Raw genomic sequence first — 20,145 nt, forward strand, 5'->3', positions numbered from 1 at the left:
CCACCAATTAATTGTCCTCAGTGTTAGGAAGTTTCTCCTGAATGCTTCTCTCCTTGATTAGTTTCCATCCATTATTTCTTGTCCTGCCTTCAAGTGTTTTGGAGACTAGGTTGACCCACTCTTCTTTGTGCAACACCCACCACAATTTATTTCTGGAAGTTGTGTGTGCTAGAGGTTTTCAAAAAGAGATTGGACAGCTATTTGTCCGGAATAGTAAAGGGTCTCCTGCTTAAAACAGGGACTAGAAGACCTCCAAAGTCTCTTCCAACTCTGTTAGTCTATATTCCCTGTTGGGCGATGACATTCAGATCCTTGGTTCCTGATTTCACTCCTGAAATTTTTGACAGTCCAAGAGAAGGAAAAGCCACTGAGTTTTCTCCAGTTTCAGGGGAAAAAAAGATAAAGATCCCAAAAAAAGATACGTCTCGTCTGGACTACTGCAATGCTCTCTACATGGGGCTCCCCTTGAGGGGCATCCGGAGGCTACAGTTAGTCCAGAATGCAGCTGCGCGGGTGATAGAGGGAGCCCCTCGTGGCTCCCGAGTGACACCTATCCTCATGAGCTGCACTGGCTACCTGTGACCTTCCGGTGCGCTTCAAGGTGTTGGTGAACGTCTTTAAAGCGCTCCATGGCATAGGGCCGGGTTACTTACGGGACCGCCTGCTGCACCGAATACCTCTCACCGACCCGTGCGCTCTCACAGAGGGACTCCTCAGGTGCCGTCGGTGCGACAGTGTCGTCTGGCGCCCAGGAAGGGCCTTCTCTGTGGGGCTCCCGCCCTCTGGAACGAACTCCCCAGGACTCCGTCAACTTCCGGACCTCAGACCTTTCACGTGAGCTTAAAACTCACTTATTCATCTGCGCTGGACTGGGTTAGTCTTTTAAGTTTATGGGTTTTTAATGGGTTTTATTTTCTAAATTTTAATTCTGGCCAATTTAATAAGTTTTTTAATAGTATTTTAATTGTATTTATAGTGTATTATGTATTTTTACTTGGCTGTGAACCGCCCTGAGTCCTTCGGGAGAAGGGCGGTATACAAATTTAAATAATAAATAAATAAATAAATAAATAAATAAATAAATAAATAAAAATTATCTTCTTTTTTTCTCTAATGACAACTGTATTCTGCCCTTCCTCCTGTTCAACGGTCAATGATTGCCCTGAAGGTTTTTTCATCCCTACTTTCAAATCCTTTCCCTTCTTCTTTCTTTACAGATGGATGCTAAAAATACTTAAACATGCACGTTAAAAATAGAAGAAAGATCTAATACAGCAAGATACACAGCTAACCAAAACTATTGTGAAAGTAGTTGCTGTATTAAATTCCAAAGAACTGTAGCATTAGAGCAAACTTTGGCTACTTTTCAGGAAGTCGGTGAAGATCTAAAAAGAGATAAATATTCTGGACTATTCTGGCCATTGATTAGACTATTTGACTATTGACATTGATCAGACTTCTGACTATTGATCAGAAAGAGGGATCTTAGATCTGCTCACCAGACTGCATAAAAAAAGGGAATTCAGGAACAAGAGAGAAGTGGGGCGTATTTTTTTCTCCACAGGGCAAAAAGATATTCTGGCATGGAAATGTTACCAAATTTGTTTTCTGTAAGGAGGAGAACAGAGCACTGAGTGGGAAGTGTGAAAGCTCTTCTGTGACATCAAATGTTGGCTAAGTAACTAGATTGTGGCCATGAGAGTTGGACCGCAAGGAAGGCTCAGCGCTGAAGAACTGATGCTTTCGAATTGCAAGATTCTTGAGGTTCCCTTGAAGGCAAGACCCAATCAGTCAATCGTAATCCTAAAGGAAATGAGAACGATCAATCATTGGAACAGAAGTTGCCTTTGGAAGTCGCGGGAGCTTCATCACTGGAGGCTTTCAAGAAGAGACTGGACAGCCATTTGTCAGAAATGGTGTAGGGTCTCCTGCTTGGGTGGGGGGTAGGAGTAGATGACCTACAAGGTCCTTTCCAACTCTGTTAATCTAATCTATCTAAGATGATCTATCTATCTATCTATCCTATCTATCTAGCCATCCATCTACTACCTACCTACCTACCTACCTAATCTGTCTCTATCTACCTGTCTATCCATCCATCCATCCATCCATCCATCCATCCATCCATCCATCCATCCATCTATCTATCTATCTATCTATCTATCTATCTATCTATCTATCTATCTCCATCCATCCATCCATCTATCCATCCATTTATCTATCAAACAATCATCAATCTGCCTATCAATCATCTATCTTTATCAATTATCTATGTCTATCTATCTACCTGTCTACCCATTTACTATCTACTACCTACCTACTTAATCTGTCTCTATCTATCTATCTATCTATCTATCTATCTATCTATCTATCTATCTATCTATCTATCTATCTATCTATCATCTATCTATCATCTATCTATCATCTATCTATCTATCTATCTATCTATCTATCTATCTATCTATCTTTGATCTATCTATCATCGATCTGCCTATCAATCAATCTATCATCTGTCTGCCTACCCATCTACTACCTATCTACTATCTATCTATTTATCTATCTATCTATCTATCTATCTATCTATCTATCCATCCATCCATTCATCCATTGTATCTATCATTGATCTATCATTGATTTGCCTATCAATCAATCAATCAATCAATCAATCAATCAGGGACTCTGATGGCTCAACAGACTAATGCAGTCTGTTATTAACAGCAGCTGCTTGCAATTTCTGCAGGTTCAAGTCCCACCAAGCCCAAGGTTGACTCAGCCTTCCATCCTTTATAAGGTAGGTAAAATGAGGACCCAGATTGTTGGGGGCAATAAGTTGACTTTGTATATAATATACAAATGGATGAAGACTATTGCTTGACATAGTGTAAGCCACCCTGAGTCTTCGGAGAAGGGCGGGATATAAATGCAAATAAAAAAAAAATCATCTATCTCTATCTACTATCATCTATCTGTCTACCTGTCTACCATTCTACTACCTACCTACCTACCTAATCTGTCTGTCTGTCTGTCTATCTGTCTGTCTGTATCTATCTCTATCTCTCTCTCTCTCATCTCTCCCCCCCCCCCCCGAACCATACAATAATCAGACAAGAAATGAATCCTGAGTATCCTCTGGAAAGATAGAGCCTGAAGTTGAAGCTCAAATACTTTGGCCACCTGATGACACGAGAGGACTCCTTGGAAAAAGACCCTGATGTTGGGAAAGATGGAAGGCCAAAGGAGAAGAAGACAGCAGAGGAGGAGATGGTTAGATAGTGTCCCCAACACAATGAACATGAATTTGGGAAAACTGTAGGAGATATTAGAAGATGGGCTGGAATGCTATGGACCATGGAAGAGTCAGACACATCTTAGCAACAGAACAACACAAGTAACTAGATTATGGAAAGACCTGGAAAGTCTTGGAAAGTCTCTAATGCTTTGAAAGGTGTAAGGAAAGGAAAGAAGAGGATGACCAGCAGCAGAGAAGTTGGCTGGACTTAGTTATAGTGATGAGAAATGCACCTTTGGAAGTCTTGGAAGGAGCAAGTTAGGGACACATCCTTCTGAAGAAAAGCTATTGACATGGTCTACTGACACATAGTACAAGTCCCTCTGGACTTCAGGACTGGAGATCCATGCTTCAACTGCAGCAAGGGTGAACTAAGTCAAATAAAAAAGATGTTGAGACTCTAGAAAAAGTGCAGAAAAAAGCAACCAGAATGATGAGGGGACTGGAGGCTAAAAGATATGATGAATGGTTGCAGGAACTGGGCATGGCTAGTCCAGTGAAGACAAGGACCAGGGGAGACAAGATAGCTGTCTTCCAATATTTGAGTGGCTGCCACAGAGAGGAGGGGATCAAGTTATTTTCAAAAGCACCCGAAGGCCAGACAAGGAATAATGGATGAAAAGTGAACAAGGAGAGATTCAACCTAGAAATGAGAAAATTTCTTAACGTTAGCGAAAATAACCAGCGGAACAGAAGTGCCTTCAGAGGTTGTGGGAGCTTCAGCACTGGAAACTTTCAAGAAGAAACTGGACCTGCCATCTGTCAGAAATGGTGTAGGGTCTCCTGCTTTGGTGGTGGTGGGGGATTGGACTAGATGACTACAAGGTCCTTTCCAATTCTGTTAATCTGTAAATATTAAGCAGGTAGGATCCCAAAATTTAGGTCTCAGCCCACACCCCTATTGACCCATCATTATCCTGTAAGATCAAGGAAGGGAGTGGTACGAACACTAGCAACCAATCCCTAGTCATCGAACAAGACCCAATGAATCTCAGTCCTGCCCACAAAGTCAGCTCTGCCTCTTTTGCTGGGTCACTAGATCACCTCTCTGAAGTCTTGACCAGGGATTCTTTCTTAAAAGCCCAGATAGTCCTCAATTTATAACAGTTCACTTATCAAGGAACTACCAACTCAGATGAGAAACCAAACACAAAACAAATTTAGCCTCGTTAAGGAACCACCAAGAAACTCCCTCCAACATGGACAGGTCAAGCCCCTTGACCAGGGAGTCCTTGAATTACAAGAGTTCGTTTATTGACCGTTCAAAGTTACAATAGCCCTGAAAGAAGTGACTTATGGCCATCTTTCAGACTTATGACCGTTGTAGCATCCCCATGGCCAAATGATGAACTACATTCAGATGCTGGACAACTGATTCACATTTATGACGGTTGCCATGTCCCAGGGTCACGTGATCCCCTTTGGCCACCTTCTGACCAGATTCACTTAACAACCGAGTTACTCATTTAACAACTGCAGTGATTCCAAACACGGCAAGAAAAGTCATAAAATGGGGCAAAACTCTCTTAACAAATTTCTCACTTAGCAACATAATTGTTGGGCTCACTTGTGGTCGTCAGTTGAAAACTACCTGTATCACTCCCTCTTTTCAAAGAGCATTTGATTATGTGATCCCTTCCTCAAGGCCTTCCCCTCTGGCCCCAAACTACAGTCCCTGACTTACAACAGTTCATTTAGTGACCATTCGGAGTTACAACAGCATTGAAAAAAGGACATATGACCATTTTTCACACTTACAACCATTGCAGCAACCCCACGTGGTTTGCATTTGGACGCTTGGCAACTGACTCATATTTATGATGGTCGCAGAGTCCCCCAGAGTCACGTGATCCCCTTTGGCCACCTTCTGACAAGCAAAGTCCACGGGGAAGCCAGATCCATTTAACAACCAGGTTATTAACTTAATAACTGCAGTGATTCCCTTAACAAATGTGGCCAGAAAAGCCGAAAAATGGGGCAAAAGTCACCTCATTTCTCACTTAAGGTAAAGGTTAAGGTTCCCCTCGCACATATGTGCTAGTCGTTGCCGACTCTAGGGGGGCGATGCTCATCTCCGTTTCAAAGCCGAAGAGCCAGCGCTGTCCAAAGACGTCTCTGTAGTCATGTGGCTGGCATGACTCAACGGCAAAGGCTCATGGAACGCTGTTCCCTTCCCACCAAAGGTAGTCCCTGTTTTTCTACTTGCATTTCTTACGTGCTTTCGAACTGCTAGGTTGGCAGAAGCTGGGACAAGTCACGGGAGCTCATCCCGTTATGCGGCACTAGGGATTCGAACCGCTGAACAGCCGACCTTTCGATCGACGAGCTCAGCGTCTTAGCCACTGAGCTAACACTTAGCAATATAAATTTGGGGCTCAATTGTGGTCGTATGTTGAGGACTCCTATATCACTGCCCCCTCTTCAAATAGCATATGATTACGTGGTCCCTTCCTCAAGGCCTTCTCCTCTGCCCCCAAATTATGTATCCGTGGGACGACTTGCACCTGACCCAGAATAAACTGGGGGAAACGGATCGGTCCTCCATTCATTGCTATTCTTCTTTCTCCCCCCCCCCACTTCTTCCCTCTCGATTGTATAATAAAATCAGGTAGCCTGCTCCCCAAAAGGGGTGTTTAGTATTCATGCAATTTTAAACAGACTTTATCTAGTCTGAGTAGCACTGTCTGTGCTTTGTTCAGCCCAAGGGATTCCTCGACAGACGAGGAGGAGATTATCTTCTGCTCCCCGCCCCTCTCCCCATCCCCCTTCTTCTTCTTCTAACACCTTCAGCTCCTGAATTTCATATCTGATATTAAATCGCATCTCCCTTTCATGATATATCTTCATGTCAACGCTCCCTTCTATTGCAGCGTCCTCTCTTCCAATTTCCTCTATTATTCATATTTTATCCAGTAATAACATCTGGGTAGATTGAGGCAGGGACTGCCACTTCATATTTATGAACTCAAAGACGCCGGGTCCTTATTACTGGATGTTTATGGAAGTCCATGAACAATAATGCAACAGGGAAAAGTAAAGAAGGTGGATTGTCTTTTGCTCGTGGTCGTTTCCTTTTAATAGTCAACTCAGCTGGAGAGAACTAGCAGACCTGGAGACAAATCTAGGCAGAGATATTCTTTACTTGAGGGAATGCTCAGTTTTGCACAAAAGCAACAGGCATCTTAAAGACAACCCAACGGTTGGAAAAAGAAACAACAAAGCAAGACTCATTGCCTGCATTCAGAAAACTTGAGTCAGATTAACAGAGTTGGAAGGGACCTTGTAGGTCTAGTCCAACCTCCCGCCCAAACAGACCCTACACCATTTCTGACAGATGGCAGTCCAGTCTCTTCTTGAAAGCCTCCAGCGATGAAGCTCCCACAACTTCTAAAGGCAAGTTGTTCCATCAGTTGATTGTTCTCACTGTCAGAAAAATTCTCCTTATTTCCAGGTTGAATATCTCTTTGTTCAGTTTCCATCCATTATTCCTTGTCTGGCCTTTGGGTGCCTTGGAAAACAGCTTGACCACCTCCTCTCTGTGCCAGCCCTCAAGTATTGGAAGACTGCTATCACGTCTCCCCTGGTCCTTCTCTTCACTAGACTAGCCATGCCCAGTTCCTGCAACCGTTCATCGTATGTTTATAGCCTCCAGTCCCCTAATCATCTTGGTTGCTCTTCTCTACACTCTTTCTAGAGTCTCCACATATTTTTTATAGTGTGGTGACCAAAACTGGATGCAGGATTCTAGATGTGGTCTTACTAAGGCTATATAGAGTGGTATTAGTACCTCCCTTGATTTTGATTGTATCCCTCAGTTCATGTAGTTTAGGATTTTACCCAGATGTTCAGCAGCCAGCTGGCTCTCACCATTCAGAAGATTTCTGATTTGATTTCCTTCTCACAGACAAGATCTTTGATGTTTTTTACACAGTGGTGAACTTTCATGAAGCCCAGATGACAAAACTGGGACACAGGGCATTCCCAGGGACATTGAGCCTGAAGATAGAGCATGTTTTATGGATTGTTGTCAGCTGCCTAGAGACATTGGATGAGTTAGATGGCTCTATCAGTCCTGCCAATAAATAAAATAAGATCCCTCAGAAGATCCATATGGCTCCCATCTTGAGGGCGTGCTGGAGAAGCCATCCTTTGGGAGATCAGTATCATCTCCCCAGAGATCAGATTTGCTCCAGTCCTGCTGGCTTTTTGCAAAACCCTCAGAATTTGGTTCCACCATCAAGGTTGGGTCTCCAATGGCATAGCTGAACTCAGGGGCTTTGTAAATTTTATAATGGAGAACCTCTAGCTCAGATTCTGTGCAGTTCGGAGAACCCCCAAATCCCACTCCTGGCTGGCCCCTCCCACACCATCCCGTCCCTCCCAGGAGTCCCCATGTAGCCTATTCTGGCCTCCAGATGGCCTCTGTTACCTGGGGAGGCTGTTTTCGCCCTCCCAGAGGCTAAAAGAAAACCTCCGGAGCCCAGGTAGGACAAAAACACCCCCCCTACCGTGGTGCAGGAGACCGACTACACTATGCCCACCATGGCCACACCCACCCAGCAACCGGATGGAGAACCCTTTGCTAAAACTTTTGAAGCCCACCCCTGGGTGAACTCGTTTCTTGGCTATGTTTTTTTTTTTTTTTCATAAAAAGTTTTATTTTTACAATCATATCAAATAATTCATCCAATGTACAGTTATATACAATTAGTCGGGCTTGCCCAGTCACCACCCCCCTTTTTAACACTCTTCCCTCTTCTACCTTCTTTTACTTTCCAAACCTTCCTCTCCTTCTCTTATCTACATCCGCTCCTCCCTCCACCCTACACCTTCCTTCTCCCTCTACTATCCCTCTTCCTTCCTCTTCTCCTCTTTCCTACCTCCTACTCTCTCTTTTCTCCCTCCTCACCGTTCTAAAATGGTAACTATGCAGACCCGATCCTACATTAATTATATTTCTTCAATAATCCCTGTACATTAACCATCACTCCATCTCTACCAAACCCCCCCCAATTCCCCTCCCCCTTACCCCCCACCCCCCATCCCGACTTCCCAGAACAAAATGCAGGGTATCAAAACTAACAATCATAATCCAAAATAATTCCTAAATTATAATCTCTAGTCACACCACACTTAGTCACACTCTCAATTCCCCTCTCCTTCAAAAATATATCTAATACAAAATATTTCCTAAATTTACTCATATGCTATTCAATTTTTTTTTATCTGATACTTATTTTAAATATAATCAATCCACATTTTCCATTCTAGAATATATTTTTTTAGTGTATAGTCTTTCAAGTAAGCGGAGATTTTGTCATCTCTGCCAGATTTGATACTTTGAGTGTCCATTCTTCGATTGTAGGTAATTCTTCTTTCTTCCAATACTGAGCAATCAAAAGTCTTGCGACTGTTATTAAGTTCAAAATCAATTTAGTCTCTATAGCTGTGTAGTCCATAATTATTCCTAGTAGAAAGAACTGCGGAGTAAACTTAATCTTCTTTTCAAAATATTCTGCATGATCCACCATACTTTAATCCAAAATGCTTTAACTTTTTTACAAGTCCACCATATATGGTAATAAGTAGCATCTTCACAATCGCATCTCCAACATTTAGCAAGATCTAATATGTGTTTCTTGTAAACAGGTAATGTCATTTTTAAATTGTTTCAAATAATGAAATACTTTCCTTCTCTTCTACGGTGAGTTCAGGCCATTAACATTCCAAGATAGGAAACTTTTGGAACACCAGCCGCAGATCACATTTTACTTTAGGCCTTGCTCCTCCCACTGTTTCCGTTGTAGTAGTTGCCAGTTGTTGTTGTGCCTTCATCTCTTGTTCCTTGCGTTTAGCAGCAGCTCTTGTCAACCTTTGTTCTTTTGAATCTAAACCCGTCGTAGGTATTTCCAACACTTGTAATAAATCTTCTTCCATCACAATCTGTTCTTGTACCTGCTTCACTTCTCTTTCCTTCACTTCAGCCTCCTTCCTCTAGCTTCCAATGGGGAAGACTTCCAACTTTAATACCTCAACATAAAATTCTCTTGCTTTTCCAACCGTATTGAACGATATACTTTCCTGCATAATATACTATTATACCAGTTGGAATATCCCATCTATATTCAATCTGATGTTTTTAAGTTCATTCACCAGGAAGGCAAATTCCTTCCTAGCCCTTAACATTTTGGTGGAATTTCCTTTAATATCAAAATATCTTGACCAGCAATCTGAATCTTCTCCCCTTATATGAAGCTTGCAAAATCTGATTTCTCACTGTTCTGTTTGTAAAATAAATAACAACATCCCTTGGCAACTTTTTTGCCTTGCTATCCAAGAATTCACACGATATATTTTATCAATTTGATAAGCCACATCTGCTGGACGAGCTGCTAATATCTCAGCAAATACTTCAGAAAAATTTCCTTAAATTCTCTTCCTTATTTTCTTTCAAACCTCGAATTCTAAGAGCAAATTCCATATTTCTATATTGTATCAAAACTATTTCATCCTCTGTTTTTCCATTTTACTTTGAAATTCATCCATTTTATTTTCTAATTTTAAATTATGTTGCTTAATTTCTTCAACCTCCTCCTCCAATAAAATCACATTCGTTGCCAAACTTTGTACTGCCATTACAAATCCTTCTTTAACTTCTTTATTTCCCACTTGAATTTCTGATATCTGCTCTTTCATTTCAGACATCTCATCAGTTATTACTTTAAATTTTCTTCTATAAAGCCTTTTAAGTTCTCTTGTAACGCCTCTAAATTCAATGTTCTAGTCTCTGCTGTATGAGCTGGAGAGGCACCAGCTGATAAAGTTCCAGAGCTCTTTGTTACAGTAGACTTTAATTGTTGGCTGCCATCTTCTATAAAATTATATTTATTTATTTCCAACTTAATATTCACTTTAAATCTTCTTAACCTCTAAAAACACAGTCTTTTAAAGCAGTATTTAAAAATCTCCCTAGATTCTATCAGCAGGCAGCAAAGAGTTAAAGAGTAAAAGCAAGTAACATGCAAATTACCAACTGCAGACGGAACGCTGAAAGTATCGTCTTTTGCTCGTGGTCGTTTCCTTTTAATAGTCAACTCAGCTGGAGAGAACTAGCAGACCTGGAGAAAAATCTAGGCAGAGATATTCTTTACTCGAGGGAATGCTCAGTTTTGCACAAAAGCGACAGGCATCTTAAAGACAACCCAACGGTTGGAAAAAGAAACAACAAAGCAAGACTCATTGCCTGCATTCAGAAAACTTGAGTCAGATTAACAGAGTTGGAAGGGACCTTGTAGGTCTAGTCCAACCTCCCGCCCAAACAGACCCTACACCATTTCTGACAGATGGCAGTCCAGTCTCTTCTTGAAAGCCTCCAGTGATGAAGCTCCCACAACTTCTAAAGGCAAGTTGTTCCATCAGTTGATTGTTCTCACTGTCAGAAAAATTCTCCTTATTTCCAGGTTGAATTTCTCTTTGTTCAGTTTCCATCCATTATTCCTTGTCTGGCCTTTGGGTGCCTTGGAAAACAGCTTGACCACCTCCTCTCTGTGCCAGCCCTCAAGTATTGGAAGACTGCTATCACGTCTCCCCTGGTCCTTCTCTTCACTAGACTAGCCATGCCCAGTTCCTGCAACCGTTCATCGTATGTTTATAGCCTCCAGTCCCCTAATCATCTTGGTTGCTCTTCTCTACACTCTTTCTAGAGTCTCCACATATTTTTTATAGTGTGGTGACCAAAACTGGATGCAGGATTCTAGATGTGGTCTTACTAAGGCTATATAGAGTGGTATTAGTACCTCCCTTGATTTTGATTGTATCCCTCAGTTAATGTAGTTTAGGATTTTACCCAGATGTTCAGCAGCCATCTGGCTCTCACCATTCAGAAGATTTCTGATTTGATTTCCTTCTCACAGACAAGATCTTTGATGTTTTTTACACAGTGGTGAACTTTCATGAAGCCCAGATGACAAAACTGGGACACAGGGCATTCCCAGGGACATTGAGCCTGAAGATAGAGCATGTTTTATGGATTGTTGTCAGCTGCCTAGAGACATTGGATGAGTTAGATGGCTCTATCAGTCCTGCCAATAAATAAAATAAGATCCCTCAGAAGATCCATATGGCTCCCATCTTGAGGGCGTGCTGGAGAAGCCATCCTTTGGGAGATCAGTATCATCTCCCCAGAGATCAGATTTGCTCCAGTCCTGCTGGCTTTTTGCAAAACCCTCAGAATTTGGTTCCACCATCAAGGTTGGGTCTCCAATGGCATAGCTGAACTCAGGGCTGGGCTGCTGGGGTTCGCAGAGCTTCAGGAGAACCTCTAGCTCAGATTCTGTGCAGTTCGGAGAACCCCCAAATCCCACTCCTGGCTGGCCCCTCCCACCCCATCCCGTCCCTCCCAGGAGTCCCCATGTAGCCTATTCTGGCCTCCAGATGGCCTCTGTTACCTGGGGAGGCTGTTTTCGCCCTCCCAGAGGCTAAAAGAAAACCTCCGGAGCCCAGGTAGGACAAAAACACCCCCCCTACCGTGGTGCAGGAGACCGACTACACTATGCCCACCATGGCCACACCCACCCAGCAACCGGATGGAGAACCCTTTGCTAAAACCTTTGAAGCCCACCCCTGGGTGAACTCGTTTCTTGGCTATGTTGACTGTGGGATGCAGTCAATGTTCTCACTTGCTATAAGATTTATGTTTATAATGATAGATGGTGTTTTAATTCTAATTGTTGGCTGCCCAACAACATGTATGTCAGGGTTCCAAGTAATAGACCCATAGCAAGCAAAAACTCCGAGGCAGGTAGAATAGAATTGCTTGATTGGATATCAATCGTATTGGCACAGATCTGGTGAAAACCGACTCTCAAGGCTCCCGCGGTTTTCACCTAATCAAAAGTAAAAGTTTATTACTTTCTCAAAACAATTAGTCACATGGTCCAATTACAGCGCTGTCCGGTTGCCTGGTGACATCACACCTCCTTCCTCCGACCAGGTGTGACAATGTCCTTGGTTCCCAAGAGAAAGTATTTTGTTTTGGCTACAAAATCCCAGCTATCTCAAATCCTCTCTCCCTCTCCCTCAGTATATGAGATGAAAGGCCATCTAAACATATTAAATAAATAAAAATAGGTCCAGAAAGATACAGATAAACAGAGTTGGAAGGGACCTTGTAGGTCATCTAGTCCAACCCCCCACCCAAGCAGGAGACCCTACACCATTTTTGACAGATGAGGGATCCCTGCTATTAGGTTGCACAGCTGTCCCACACTCAAGAATTCTTCACAACCAGATGTGAGTTTATTGGCTGTACTGACTTCTGCTGAATAAAAAATGCATTCTGCTCCATAATTGGTGGAGATGCTATGGAGATGGACAGCAGAACAGGTGACCCCATTCTCCTAATTTCTAAATTTCAGATCTTACATCCTTTGTAGCTGGTGCTTTGTCTATTTATAATTCCTCATGGGAATTGCATAGATTTTCATCTATGAATTGCACCAATGGAGGCTAAAACATATGATGAATGGTTGCAGGAACTGGGCATGGCTAGTCTAGTGAAGAGAAGGACCAGGGGAGACACAATAGCAGGGTTCCAATATTTGAGGGGCTGCCACGGAGAAGAGGCGGTCAAGATATTTTCCAAAGCACCCAAAGGCCAGACAAGGAATAATAAATGGAAACTGAACAAGGAGAGATTCAATCTGGTAATAAGGAGAAATTTTCTGACAGCGAGAATCTGAAGGCAGAAATTGCCTTCAGAAGTTGTGGGAGCTTCATAACACTGGAAGCTTTCAAGAAGAGAATGTCAGAAATTTTGTAGGTGTCAGCTTTGGAAGCCATATGAGGCCGGAAGCTTCCATGCTGCCACTTTCTCAGGTGTGGGAAAGTAGGAGGGGGGGATTTAGTAGAGGGGTTGTCTTTAGACATAATAGCATTCTTCCTGTGGGTCAAGGTCAGGCCGATCCTGCATCTGGAGAAGGAGTGGTCAGAGTGCTGTCTTGAGATGGGATGGATGATGATTGGAACTTGTGATCGACTGAGGAGTGAGGGGATTGGGAGTTTTGATTTACTGAGGGAAAACCCAGGCCTCTCAGATTCGGGTTTTCCCAGATGTGCCAGTTTACCTATTCTAATAAATAGAACTTTGAAAATGCTTGCTTCAGAGTTTTTACTTGGAGTCGGGGGGTGGGTGGGTTCTGGAATGCTGATAGTAGGGTCTCCTGCTTGGGCAGGGGGTTGGACTAGATGACCTGCAGTACAAGGTCCCTTTCAACAGAGGTCCCTGGGCCTCTGGTGGCTCAGCAGACTAAGTCTGTCTGTTATTAACACAGCTGCTCGCAATTACTGCAAGTTCAAGTCCCACCAGGCCCAAGGTTGACACAGCCTTCCATGCTTTATAAGGTAGGTAAAATGAGGACCCAGATTGTTGGGGGCAATAAAAGTTGACTTTGTAGATAATATACAAATGGATGAAGACTATTGCTTAACACACTGTAAGCCGCCCTGAGTCTTCGGAGAAGGGCGGGATATAAATTCAAAAAACAAACAAACAAAAAAACCCCCCTCTGTTAATCTGTTATCTGTTAACCAACGTAAACAAAAGTTTTGGAAATTGGTTAGGAAACTGCATGGGATAAAAATTCTGGATGTAGACAAAGATGGATGCTGTTTTCATTGCATATTATGGAATGTTGCTAAACATTAATAAAGGAAATATGCAAATCTTATGAATTCATCTGCAAGACATCTGGGAAGAAAAAGTGATGAATCCCACAGGAATGGAATGGAATAGAAATTCTTATTCTATTCCAGATAGGATAGGATAGAATAGAATAGAATAGAATAGAATAGAATAGAATAGAATAGAATAGAATAGAATAGAATAACAGAGTTGGAAGGGACCTTGGAGGTCTTCTAGACCAACCAGTGGTGAAATCTGAACCGGTTTACTACTGGTTCAGTGGCTGCACATGTGCTCTGCATGCCAAAAGAAGGCATGGGAAGGAAGGTAAGTAGAACAGCACACGGGTGTGTGTGTGTATGATCCGTTGTGACGCACGATCGTCAGAGCCTTTTTTTTACCTTTTAGAAGCCTTTTTTACAACCTATTTAGCAGCATAGGTTGTAAAAAAATGCTTTCAAAAGTAAAAAAAAGGCTCTGATGATCGCATGGCTCAGCTGTGATCATCAGAGCCTTTTTTTACTTTTAGAAGCATTTTTTACAACCTATTCCCACCATTCAGGCAGGAAAAGCGAGTGAGCTGGAAAGAAGTGGCAAGCGGGCAAGCGGGCCAGGGAGTTTGGTACCGGTTCTTCGAACCACTTGCCACTATCGCTACCGGATCTGCTGATCCGGTCCAAACTGGGAGCATTTCACCCCTGAGTCCAACCCCCTGCTTAGGCAGGAAACCCTACACCACTTCAGACAAATGGTTATCCAACATCTTCTTAAAAACTTCCAGTGTTGGAGCATTCACAACTTCTAGAGGCAAGTTGTTCCACTGGTTATTTGTTCTCACAGTCAGGGAATTCCTCCTTAGTTCTAGTATGGTTCACTCTTTAATTAGTTACCACCCATTGCTTCTTGTCCTGCCTTCAGGTGTTTTGGAGAATAGCATGACCCCCTCTTCTTTGTGGCAGCCCCTCAAATATTGGAACAGCCTTTTTTCAAGAGGCAATGTTGTGTCTTGCCCGCTCTCACCGCAGCCGGGGTCTGCTTATTTGCTTCCGAACGCTGAAGAATGTCCTCCTGGCCCCAGCCCTGGCTCCACGCCCAGACAGGCTGAGGAGGGGGCATCTCCCGGCCCCAGCCCTGGCTCCATGCCCAAGCAGGCTGCAGAGGAGGGAGCACCCCCCGGCCCCAGCCCTGGCTCCATGCCCAGGCAAACGGAGCAGCTAGACCCCTCCCCCTCCTCCACAGCATGTGAGCCTGAGGAAAGTTTATTTCCAACAGCTGCTGATTGGAGTGACCCTCGCATCAGAAGACTGGATAGGCGGAGGCAACAGAAGGAAGGGAGGGGCAGGCCTTAATGAGTGCTGAGTCATGGAGCCACACCCCATGGCCTATATAAAGGATCTGCTTTCTGGCAGTCTTTGAGTCAGGCAAAGTCGAACTTATCTTGCTGAAGTCACTTTCTGGTCTCCTGCCTGCTCTGAGGACTTTGCTAGGACTTTGGGCAGAGCTGCAGAGGCAAGCCTGATTCGGATTTCCCTGACCCGGCCGTCAGCGGAGGAGTGGGACACGACAGGCAACTGGATTTTCTGATTTTTCTTTGGAGACATTTCGCTTCTCATCCGAGAAGCTTCTTCAGCTCTGACTTCAGCTTCTCAGATGAGAAGCGAAATGTCTTCAAAGAAAAACCAGAAAGTCCAGCTGCCTCTTGAAAAAAGAACCTTTGGGAGAACCGTGACCTGGATGACTGAGAATCTCAAGACATTCAGAACATTCTTAAACTCTTTGCTGGCCTCTAGTGGTTAGCTGGACAATGGCAGCCCAGATATAGTAGCCTTGGCAAGACAGCTTAAGAGTTGACAGAAGAACCAAGCTCTATAAATAACGTAGCCTTCGTAGAGCAGGTGGTAGACAGTCCTTCGACAATCACAGCCAAGAACTGAGACTGTGAGGACATTCGGAAAATAGAAGCTGGTTGGAGGGAGTGTAAATAAAATCTTCAGAGCCTCCCCTTAAATAGAATTGCAAGGCTCAACCTAAACCAGGAAGCAGAAGTTAGGACTGGATCCCACTATGTTTACTTTTCAGCAAATATCGCTCTTCAACGATGTACTCATGCTGACCAGGAAGATATTTCTAGGGTTATCTCAGGGACTTCCTTGCCTTGGGTTTTGTTTTGTTTTTTCTGTTTTGTTCATTCTGGCTCAGCTTAAGGACTGCAGTTGTCTGGTATTTTGATCACCACCACCTCCTGGAGAGGAGGTTTCTTCTCCACAAACCCAGCTCCCTTCTAGCTCTGATTATGTTCCCTAGTTGGTTCATGAAATGTCTGCAAGAAAATCACCCAGTTCAGAGAGCACCAAGGACCCCACAGTCCTCTTCCTCATCCCTGCAAACCCTGATCCCCTCTAGCGCTGATGATGTTACCTTGTTGGGTCACAAAACATCTGCAGGAAAACAGTCAAGCTGTCAGCCTGCCCCAGATCAGTGTTTGAGAAAATAAAAACCCAACTCCATCATGTTGAAGAATTTGGTAATCTTTATCATACAAGTCTGGATGCGGTGAAAGCAAAGCTGGAACTGGAAGTAAATCAAAACCCCAGAGTCATATTCTCTCCTGAACCCTCCCCCTACTAGAGGTCATACAATAATAGTCCAATGTCTTCTTTCTCCTCAGCCACGTGTAGTTTCACTTCCAATATTCTCCCTCTGTCAATCTTCCGAATGGAATGTGGAATCAGCAGCTGCCGTTACATTCACGGGCCAACACAATTCAAACCTCTGGTTTTGAAAATGGCATTTCCCTTCTCCCCCACATACAATGTCAGCCGACGCTGGGAACAGTGAAAACCTCCCCCCCCTTCTCCATAAAGCATGTAAGACAATCAGTAGAGCAAACTTTTAACAAGGTAATAAAATAGTCAGATAATCTAGTAGGAGAAATACACTAAATTAAAGCGGAGGCTGACACAAGCTCAGAGAGCACAAAGGACCCCACAGTTCAACCCCAAATTACAAATATTATCTTCCATCGAAACTTCTTTATAGCACAGTTATTGTTCCCGAGTTGGGTCACGAAACGTCTGCAAGAAAACCACCAGACTCAAAGACCCCACAGTCCTCCTCTTCCTCTCCTTCCTCCATTAAACCCCACTCCCTGATCGCACTGATGATGTTACCTAGCTTGGTAACGAAATGTCTGCAGACAAATAGCTAAGCTCAGAGAACACAAAGGACCCCACAGTTCAACCCCCGAACTACAAATATGATCTTCTATCGAAACTTCCTTATAGCACAGTTATTGTTCCCTAGTTGGGTCCTCCTCCTCCTCCAGAGGAATGGAGATGTCTTTTGAGAAAATGACTCAACCGATCCTTCTCTTGATCTTTCCCCAAAGCTGACTCTTCAATCATTCTTCCAGGAGGCCAGGAATGTTCTGAAGCTCTCTATTTCACAGGAGGTGGACTGTGAGTTGCTTTTCTCTGTGAGAACACCTGCCACCTCTTTTTCCTTGCTGGCTCCTCAGATCTAAGCAGATCTAAACCCCGTTCTCAGGATCGCTAATTGGCTGTCGCTGGCAAGACTTTTGGCTCCATCAAAAGCTCCAAACAACTCTAGCAGCCACCTCCAATTTGGTGAGATGTCAAGAGACGATGGCTGACTGACAAATGCTGCCAAAAAGGCCATTAGAGAGGAGCTGTTCCACCCTTCAGTTCCCAGAGATGCCAAAATGACCCTGAATAGTCGAAGCTGGAAATATTCAGCTAATGAAGATGGCAATCGTCATTTCTTCCGTCTCTTGCTTGCTTGCAATGTTCCTAGCTTTTCTCCACGCAATCAATGACAACTGGCTTTGCAGACCCAGAGTGTGTCTCTGAAGAGAACCAACCCACTGGGCTATTAGCCCTTGACAGACTTGGAATTGGGTGCTTCTTCTCACACTTCTCAAGCATGGTGGGGCAGTGGTTAGAGTGCAGTACTGCAGGGTTACTTCTGCTGACTGCTGGCTGCCAGCAGTTTGGCAGATCGAATCCCACCAGGCTCAAGGTTGACTCAGACTTCCATCCTTCCGAGGTGGGTAAAATGAGGACTCAGACTGTTGGGAGCAAGAGGCTGACTCAGTAACCTCCTTAGAGAGGGCTATAAAGCACTGTGAAGCGGTATATAATAGCAAGTGCTATTGCTATTGTTCTTCCTTCCTTCCTTCCTTCCTTCCTTCCTTCCTTCCTTCCTTCCTTCCTTCCTTCCTTCCTTCCTTCCTTCCTTCCTTCCTTCCTTCCTTCCTTCCTTCCTTCCTTGCACAGTGGATAGAATGCAGTATTGCAGGCTAACTCTGCTGGCTGCCAGCAGTTCAGTCCTGACTGGCTCAAAGTTGACTCAGCCTTCCATCCTTCCATCCCAGGATTGTTGGGGGCAATAGGTTGACACTGTAAACCGCTTAGAGAGGGCTTTAAAGCACTGCAAAGCAATATATAAGCTTAAGTGCTACTGCTATTGTCCTTCCTTCTTTCCTTCCTTCCTTCCTTCCTTCCTTCCTTCCTTCCTTCCTTCCTTCCTTCCTTCCTTCCTTCCTTCCTTCCTTCCTTCCTTCCCCCCACTGCCAGCAGTTTGATCCTGACCAGCTGAAGGTTGACTCAGCCTTCCATCCTTCCGAGGTCAGTAATATGAGGACCCAAATTGTTGGGGGCAATAGGCTAACTCTGTAAATCGCTTAGAAGGGGCTGTAAAGCACTGTGAAGTGGTATATAAGTCTAAGTGCTATTGCTAAACTAGAGAAAAAGAACTATAATGTCCCAGACAAGTCACAAAGAAAAGGCTTCTGGGAGCATATGGAGGAAGAAAGAGCAAGGCATTCTGGATATGGGGTTGAAGAGGCTCTCTTACTATTTATCAATCAACCCAGCAGAAAAGGATAAGAAGCTCTCAAGATGTTCTTCAGTCAATACTGCTGAAAGCTCCAGAGACAAAATGTGGAGCACGCTCTTCAACCCAGAGTAAATAGTGATAAGCGACAGTTAATGGGGTCCTTCAGCTACTTTAAGCTCAACGCTTGGATTTCTGCGAGCAGAGGGATACTCAAAGAACACCTGAGAGTAACAACTAGATCTAGCTAATAATACCACTTTTTTTGGGGGGTAGTAGTATCATAAAATTATATATCAATGGAAAGATAATTTAATCAAGAATGTAATGCAATAACTTTTATGAAGGATTTGCTATTAGAATAGCAGTTACAATATAAAGAAGAAAAGTGAAACACGTAGAAAAAACAAGATATACAAAAATGATCACCATGTCAGTTAATACTTAGTTGGGTAACCTTTTGCATGAATGACGGCCTTACAATGTCTTCCCATGGAGTGAACCAAGTCTTTGAGTTCTGCAGCTGTTTTAATGTGAAACCAAGATTGAATGATGGCTTCTATTAATTGGGTTTTATTGCTGGGTCACTTCTGACTAACAAGTTTCTTTAGTCGGCTCCATAGATTTTCAATTGGGTTAAGGTCTGGGCTATTCCCAGGCCGGTCCAGCAATGAATAGGATTATCTTGAAACTCCCCAAAAAAGTGGCGTTATTAGCCATCAAACCTCAAAAATACACTTTTCCCCAAAGATTTCCACAATTTTGGCCACTACTGTAGGTGTTCCTTGAGCCTTTATCAGGGTTAGGATTAGGGTTCAAGGAACACCTATGGGACACAAATGAGATGACAAGGAGGAATGATGTGCTATGGAGGAGAAGTTCAAGGGGTCACCAAAAGATAACGCTCAAATAAGTCAATACCGAGAAAAATATAAGGACATCTTTCTATTTTCTGGGCAGTGGGAAGCTAAGATCAACCAAGTATGGCTTTTAAGACGGAAGCAAACATTATTCACATTTCCACCTGGATTTGCCTTCCCCACAAACTATATGTCAACCCTGAAGCGAACCTGGCTGAGGCCATCTTTGAGGCTTCATGGTTGCCACAAGGCAAAGGGAGAGAAAGGGAGGGGGAAAATTAGATAGCTTGGCTTTGCTGTCAACATTTTCTTGTGGGGACCAAGGTCATTCCACCAGGTGGCTGAGAAGAGGAGAAGTGGAATCACCAAGCAACCTGCCAGCACCTGGACAATGTGACCAATTGGGGGAAGGGAGAACGTTCACTTTTTAACTTGGTGAAAAATGTGGGAACTTTCAGAGT

General features: G+C 43.5%; 1 protein-coding gene across 1 annotated transcript in view; it reads right to left on the minus strand.

Moving 5' to 3' along the window:
- Window positions 1-20,145, minus strand: part of LOC131185825 (transmembrane protein 132D-like) — a 318,182-nt gene that overhangs the window by 28,931 nt on the left and 269,106 nt on the right. The window lies entirely within an intron of this gene.

This window comes from Ahaetulla prasina, chromosome 15 (assembly GCF_028640845.1).
Source record: "Ahaetulla prasina isolate Xishuangbanna chromosome 15, ASM2864084v1, whole genome shotgun sequence".
NCBI classification, from domain to species: Eukaryota; Metazoa; Chordata; class Lepidosauria; order Squamata; family Colubridae; genus Ahaetulla; species Ahaetulla prasina.